Raw genomic sequence first — 8362 nt, forward strand, 5'->3', positions numbered from 1 at the left:
AACATTCATTCCGATCTATACGGCGTGGCTGCAGCATGGTGGTCAATGCAGCACATTTGCTACAATAAAATCAACTATAAACGGTATGTCTTTCTCTTGTCTAACCCAACACAGATGTCTGTAAAACTTCCAGTGTATTTCCATGTTCCTGGGAGATAAGACCAGGGGTCTCCAAACACGCGGGCTGGACCTTTCGCTAGCGGCATACCCACGAATGACTGTCTTTGTCCCAAACTTTTTTTTTTCTAATAGTCTTTTAAAAGCTACGGTAAGGCAGTATGGTAGCGCTCCTCCTTTCCTGCTTTTAAGCCGCTCCCAGTTCAGGTGACAGTGCGTCCTCCAAACGACAGGTTCCTCGTAACAATGCGTAGCCTGACAGGCAACAATGAGGCGTGGACAACCGCACAGTAATTTTTGAAAAAGCTTTTGTGGTGTTGGGGTGCCTTCACCGGCAAAAGCACAACGAGCGGGAAAGGAGGAGCGCTCTATACAGCCTTACCGTATTTTCGTAATGCTAAAAGACTCTACTAAGTAGTTTAAAGGCCAACTCGGCGATTTTTGGCCATGTCAAAGTAATGGTGCTTTATGTTGCTGAGACGCTCCTGTACGGGGCCCGATAGCAGAAAATACTCGGCAAATTGGAGAATAATTTTAAATAAGCAAAAAAGCGCAACACCGAAACCGAAACCCAACCGAGTGTACTGTCAACGTGTGACGTAGACTTGTTACGAACGAACCGAAGTCGTGCAAGGCATGCCGGTCACACCGGCGCGGAGTGTGAGAACTGTGACAGCCGGCACGACCAGCGAAGCGCCGCCAAACCAACGCTGTCTGTCACCTTGTGCACAGCAGACGCTCGCTGTAGCGGCCTAAGCACCGAAGTTAGCGGTGCCCTCGGTTGCGTCACTTCCGCCGCCTTGGCAATACTGACGTCACAGACGCATGTTGCCAATAATTGTGGGAAGCCAGGAAGGCTTTGCAGACAATCTTTAAATTCATTTGCAAACAATCTGCGCATGTCTCAAGCCTGTATTTGGCATAAATGACGGAAACGTGCAAAGAACGTACCCAGCGAATTTCACTGAGATCCATCGACCTCGAATAATCGCCGGATTTGGCCCTTAAGAGCTACAGAGACGCGACTGGTTTTAAGCATTTTTTCATGAGGCACCCCCATATGAGGTTGCAGTGCGCTAAAACATAACCATGGAACAAAACTGTATATTTCAGTCATTATGGAGATCTCTCGAATCCTGCCGTCAAATCCCTCAAGAAATGACCCACATAATGACATTGTTCAAGCTAATGTTCAACTAACTAAATGGCACATACAAGAATGAAGCATCAAGTTGGTGACTGCACGTACGCAGCATACACAATAAACTGTCAGTGCGTGGATGTTATCAAAGCTTTTAAAAAATAACTTAAACTTTAGGCAAATTGACATCCATGGTGACTTGTGTGTGCTGTCGGGAAGAGCCTTTTTTTTTTCTTATAATTATTATCAATCAAGTGTGTATCTACAGTTATCATCTCGTCGTCGTGAGCATTTCCAGCTGCTTCTTTTTAATAATTCAAAACATTCATTAGAGGGACTAAAACAACAAGAGCCTTTTTTAAAATGATTCCTATTGCTCCCTTTCCATTACAGTTCTATAGGAGGCCGGCACTGAGCTCACTGCACTGAGCACACTGGAGCCTGCACCGAGCACACTGAGCTCGGCCTGCCAGGCGGCGCTAGCAAGTGCCTACATCTGGCCATTATAAGCCGTAGGTGTTCAGCGATCAGGCAGCAAGTCTGATGTCACTGAGAAAAAATATCGAAACAATATGCACGGCAACAACCTTTGGTTGTAGTCCTAGAATTGAGGACCACGTGGACGACCACGGCTATGGTGGCTGCCTCACTAGTGCTCCTTGCTCATGACATCTTGTGATTACCTCCTATAGCATCAGAGCTTTCATACGCCAAAGCTTAAGACGGCAGACTACGTAACTGCTGTTAGAAGCAGAAGCAGTCTACGAGGCAAACACGTGTGGTATTGTGCAACGTGTGAGGTGCAAAGTATCACATAGCAACGTTTCGCTGGACTAGTTCTCCAAACAACGCCGGCAGACAAAGACATGCATGGGCTAGGAATCGCAGAAACTGAGAAGTTACTGCAGCAACGAGATTTCAGCTACAAAGCAGGGCAAAAACAAGGTGTAGAGAGTGCAATAGAAATTTTTAATGTGCAAAAGTCTATGGCAAATTCCCAGCAATTTCGGGTGCCAATATTGTGTCTATAACGCAAAAGGTGTGGCACTTTTCCAACAAGAGTACATATGGCTTTGTAGAAAACAATGGATTTGGGACAGGTCAACTTAATTGAAATTAGCTTGAGTGCATCAACCTAATTTTTGGGGCGATATGGGGTAAGGAACGTATGGGCCACCTGAGGAAGAAAAGCATCATTAGCTGGGCAGCGTTCACAGGCGAGTCTCGGTGAGTGCTTCCTGCTACTCACCGAACCTCGCAGCCCACGTCAAAGCAGAAATCTTCCTTGAGGAAGTGCTAGCCAATAGCTGTTTACAATTTCTAAGTTCTGCATTCGCAGAATTCACGCACCTTCTTACCCTGCGGACACATGTGGAAGCTGGCAGCAGGCTCCATAGCGTACGCCCTGCATTGAGCACTGGCCTACCACACAAAACTCCTCCAAAGACAGTGGCTACATAATGTAGTGATTTCTTCCAAGTGTTGTCGAGCGCACAGCAACAGCAGGAAAACCTCCCCAGTCACTCAGAATTACAGCGCAGATGGCATTCTAAAGTTTTGTTTTCAGCTCGCTCTGGTGCTCCCAAAGCAGACTAAGCAGCCACTATGACCACATGAGCCTGCCTAGCACGTTGCACCAAAGGTGGCGTCTGCTCTTCCAGTGGTATGCCTTACGCCCAATACCAGTTACGGAAGTGGCCATGAGAGCACCCGGATAAGGGCAGCTAGAAGATAGATGGAGTAGATAATAAGATGAGGGAAATAATTTTAAATGCCTCAAGTTAAAGCATAGACAGCTCTGTACAAATGCACAATGTTGGTAGGTCCTTATGGTAACAGGTTGTCTAAACCATGTCACTTAGTAGGCTTTAAATAGTGTAATATATGAAGACTGCACTTACACCTATGTCTTCGGTCACCTTCGCTTGGCGGGGAATGCCATTCATGCAAACAGTGCGATTGGTTCCCAATGTGGTGATGTTGTAAACAGATGAGCCATGCCGCCCTACTTAACGCCTTGTTTGTTTGCATGCACGAATCGTATTTTATGCACGTGTAAAAATAAAACAATTTCAATGTACGCAGCTTGCAGCATTCAATGTAAGCATCGTAGACAGTCTGCCACAGCTGTATCGGCGCACTCGCGCTGGGAGTGGAACGGATTTAAAGGCTGGGATAGTAGCCGCAGCAGCCCGTGGAGGGTCCCCTGTAGCGCCAAACACGTGACTGGCTTCTTGCGATGCAGAAAATAACCTAGCCCTTTCAGACTTCAGGAAGCATGTCAATTTCTTTTTGACGAATTTTATGCATTCACAGGCCCCTTCGATGGCGTGGTATTGACTATCTTCTTTTGCGAACAAGGCAAAGGCAACATTCTGCACGTTGCGTCAGTTGACGAACAAATGCGACCTCGTTTCAAAGTCCGGTGAAAAGGGCAGAATATAAACACAAAGAACGAGAGAAAGTTTCTAGAGGTAGGAATCAGTCTTTAATGGGACGAAAAGCGTCAAAAGCCGACACATGAGAAGACACGATGTCTGGTTCTCTAGTGTCCGTATTGGCGCGGCTCACTTTCTTCTACGATAAACATGGGAGGAGTCGATCCCGCCTACGTCGTGCCAAGATGCAAGGACAGCGGTCGCCGTAAAGACGATACATATTTGCTTCACTACGCAGACAGCAGGAACGTCGTGCAGCATGCAGTGGTGTTTTGCTTACCTTCTAGTGGCAAAGCGCAAGTGTCGCACATCAGATTTCGATGCTTGATATCCCGGATGGTGTCTAATATAACCATAACGTACACAGACGCATATATATTCCACAATATCAAGTACAACAGTGCAAGGAAAGGTTGCAATCGCTTGGAGTTTCAAAAAGTTAAACAGGAAGTCTCCATGACACCAGTTGCAGGAAGCAGGTGGCGCTTCGCGCAGTCAAAAACCGAAACCGAAAGCTATCCTTGAGCGCCTCCCGTCATTTACGGCCGCCGACCCACTCACTTCGATGAAAAGAAATCGAGAGAACTTTGCTCCACGGGAGATATGGGGATTTTTGCTGTATTTTAAAACACTTATGCGCCAATAAAAAAAAGGTTAAAATAAAAAGGTTAAAAAAAGGCTAAAATAAAGGTGTCGAATAGTGGTTTCTGCATCGAATTCTTTCTTTCAGCAGCAATTTTTACCCTTGAAGAAGACAAGACTGCTTGTCGAAACGCTGACTCCAGCAACACTCCGTGTCCAAGAATTTTTCACCTTTTCAAGCCTCCATCTTCCCCTGAACTTCTGCCGTTTTTGGATTATCATACTGGCAGTGTTTTGCAGCGCGTGAACATAGGAAAAAAGGACAGAGTAGACAGAAAGAGTTCTCAATTTGCTGGCTAGAGAAGCTCCAGAAATTAATCCGATGCCATATTATGCAGACTTCCCTTTAGTTATCACTTTTGATAGAAGTTATGTTGAGGCATAAAGAAAGACAAAATAAATGCCTCAGCTTGCACCACCAGGGTGTAACAGGCTAACAGTGAACAGCTAAAACTTTTGATTGTGAAATGCTGGCATGGTACAACGCTTTGACTAGGGTGTCACTGGAGCCAACATTTCGACAAGACTTGTCTCCAAGTTGCAGCCACGAAGACGACAAGTACGCTTGTCAAAACAGCTCCAGCATCACCCCGTGAACAAGAATTTTTCATATCAGCAAAATCGGTGTTCTTTTGTCCAAAGAATTAGTTAATGCTGTTTATTCCGACATGGCACTCGCTTAATCCATTGCGCTCCAGACAACATAAGCATTTTAAGTCGACCCATTTTCATTAGTAATGTTGCATGGAATGCGTTATACTGCTCTTCCAAAAGTAAATGCAAAATTTCAACAAATGTTGTTGATCATAACCTTTATTGTAGCAATTTCAACCATTATCCTGGCCACTTGGCATAGGAAGAGCAATGGAATTGATGACTTTGTCCAAAAACCTGCACGCAAAAGGCACAATAAATACAAGGTGTCTCCATCGAGCAGGCATGTATCACCACAACAAAAATCGGAAGGCTGACTTGGCAAACGCACAAGCACAGCAGCAATACTTTGTCGAATTGTCGAACATTTGTATATGCCAAAAGCATGGGCGGTTCAACAGCTGATTTTGTCTCACTTAATGAAGTAAATCTAGATATGCTAAAGAATCTAGGGTAGGCAAAATTAGCGAGCTCCTCCACAGCACTGTGTGTGACAATCATATTGTGGTTTTGGGAATATCTGGAATTCTAATTTCATCTTGCACACAAAAGGCATATTAAATTAAAAAAATGTTTCAGTCAAGCATGCACATACACCTGCATACCAAAAAAAAACAAGAGGCTATAGTTTGGTCAAAAGACAACAGACGATGCAGCACAGGGTGACAGAGGTTTAGGGAAAAATTCAGCCTAGTTGGCAACATACTAAGAATTTTTTGCACATAAGCAACACGAGGAGAAAAATGGAGAGACACAACGCATGCGCTAACTTTAAACAAAATCGTTTATTGCACACGAGGCAAACATTTATATAGTGTTGGTGCCCTCACACTGCACCAAGAAGCCATGCACAGAGATTTGTATTTTTCTGCTTCATTTTTACAAGACGTACGTAACACTAATCAACTAACGAACTATTGCACAATCAAGAAAGCAGATTCTTTATCCGACAAGGACAGGGACAGAGTGCTAACACGATTGGTACCCAATTTGTGCAATTCCTGCAGCTAATAGTATTATAAATCTCGTTAGTTCAGCTCTGTTGGTTGACAAAACCTTTGTGTTCTGCCAGAAAGGTTCACACATTACAATGCTATCTTAACCTATCATTCATGCAGCTGCTTGTTTGCCCAGCATACTGCTTACTGCAGAAAAGAGGTATCTGATAAGCAACAGCTTGTCTACATTCCGCAAACCACATCCTATATCGTTTTCTTACAACCAGTTTTCTTTCGTGCTTGACTGCAAATTCTGCAAATTGATTTCAGCTTTCATAGAGCTGGAAAACTATTTGCACATTTGTATGTAACACCAACCTTATTATGTAATGCTAAATTTTGTGCAAGTATGGCACATCAGCTATTCTTTTTTGAGCGACATCACTGTTGGAACAGCCAACTAGAGCAATGGAGCGGTACTTCCTAATTTAAGCCTTTTACGACTTACACTTCTGTTTGTGCGACGCGTTGTGTGTGAACCTTTCCCATGTGTTGTGTGTCCTGTTGAGTTGTTACGCTATCCAACTACAGTTATGGAAAGGATGGCATCACGTGCTAATGTACAAGTAGTTTTTCAGCTCCATGCAAGCTGAAATCGATTTGCAGAATTAGTAGTCAAGCACCAAAGAAGACAATTGCTTGCACAAAACGACATAGGACATATGCTGAGAAGCTGCCGTTTATCAGATACCTCTTTCATGTGGTAAGCGGTATGTCAGGAAATGGGCCACTGCATGAATGATAGGTTAAGAGAGCACTGTAATCTTGTGAACAAATGCAACGATGGATGGCTGGCGTCACAGTGTAGGGCATGAGAGTATGAACCTTTCTTTCAGGACACAAAGGTTTCATCAGCTAATAGAGTTGAACTAACGAGACTGATAATAGAAGCTGCAAAAATTGTAAAAGTGGGTACCAATTGTGTTAGCACTCCGCAACTATCCTTCTCGAATAAAGAATTGACTGTATTGAATGTGTAGTAGTTCACGAAGTGATTATAGTGTGCCATATATTTTGTCAAAATAAAACAGAAAAAGACATATCTCTCTGCATGGCATCTTGGTGAAGTGCTAGGGCACCACCACTGTGTCTATTAGTGCCTTGTGTGCAATAAACCATTTCGTTGAAAGTTAGTGCAGACGTTGTCCCTCCCTTTTCGTCCTTGTGTCGCTTATGTGCTAAAGATTCTTACCAAGTGAGTTGAGGTTACTTATGAGTACAGACAGGAAAAAAGATATGTTAAAGGAGTACTGACACGATTAAAAATTTTCGGATTGATGCTCTAAATAAAAATACTGGTGTTGAGAAACCTAAAACGAGTACTGTGGTGCCTGGGAATGCATCGTATATATTTTATATATCGCTACCTTAAAAAGACACTTTTGGTTTCGATATTGAGGGGGCGGCTTTTCGGTGACGTTTCATAGCAGTGTGATGTCACGGGGATACAGAAACTCGCGACGTACTAGCGGCAAATCCATCATCTGTCCGTGGTTCACATAAACAACGATAAGTTAATTGTCGTCCAGTGACCCTGACAGTGATTTCTACGATATAGGCTGCATGCAGGATGCAGAATTTGCAAACTCGGGGGAACTGTCTTGACTCATCAGGATAATGTCCATTCAACTGTGGCTGGCTTGCAGATGCTCAGCGACAAAAACTTCAAAGTCAAATTAAAATATTTGATATGTGCTCTCCGACTACGGTGTGTGGACATAGTTGACACTGCATACCAAGGAAACCAAAAATGTCCCTTTTGCGATGTCTCAAAATCGTGTCAGTACTCCTTTAAAATTAAAGCAATTTCAACCACAAAATACACATAAGCGCAGCAGCGAAACATTGGTAAACAGCACTAAACTTGTAACAGCCAAAAGCAGGTGCAACTGAACAGTTGATATTGTCCCACACAGTGCAATTAAATTTAGGTGTTTTATGGAATCCCGGGTAGGCAAAATCAACTAGTTCCTCCACAACAGTATGTCTCACAATTGTGACCTGGTTATGGAATTACCAGAATGCTAATTTCGTCCTGCATGCAAAACGCACAATGAGGTCAGTCAAACATATGCATGCAGCAGCTTACCCTATGTTTCAGAAATTACGACAAATCGGAACATTTTCCAAGCATGTTTTTGACACTTTCTGCGATGCCACAATGGTTATTTATACCACCTGCACAAATCCTTATAAGTGAAACGCACGGTGCCTTTAGAAATGTTCACGCATCCGAGGGCAAGCTTGTGAAGCATTTGCGCGTTTTCAAAACCTTTAGTACCGATGAAAGTGCCATCTGCATTATACGTTTCGTAGCAAGTCCACTTTTGTAGCTGCCGAGCCATTTGTTCTAGAAAGTCTACATCGTTATC

The sequence above is a fragment of the Rhipicephalus sanguineus genome, chromosome 3, assembly GCF_013339695.2.
Source record: "Rhipicephalus sanguineus isolate Rsan-2018 chromosome 3, BIME_Rsan_1.4, whole genome shotgun sequence".
Lineage (NCBI taxonomy): Eukaryota > Metazoa > Arthropoda > Arachnida > Ixodida > Ixodidae > Rhipicephalus > Rhipicephalus sanguineus.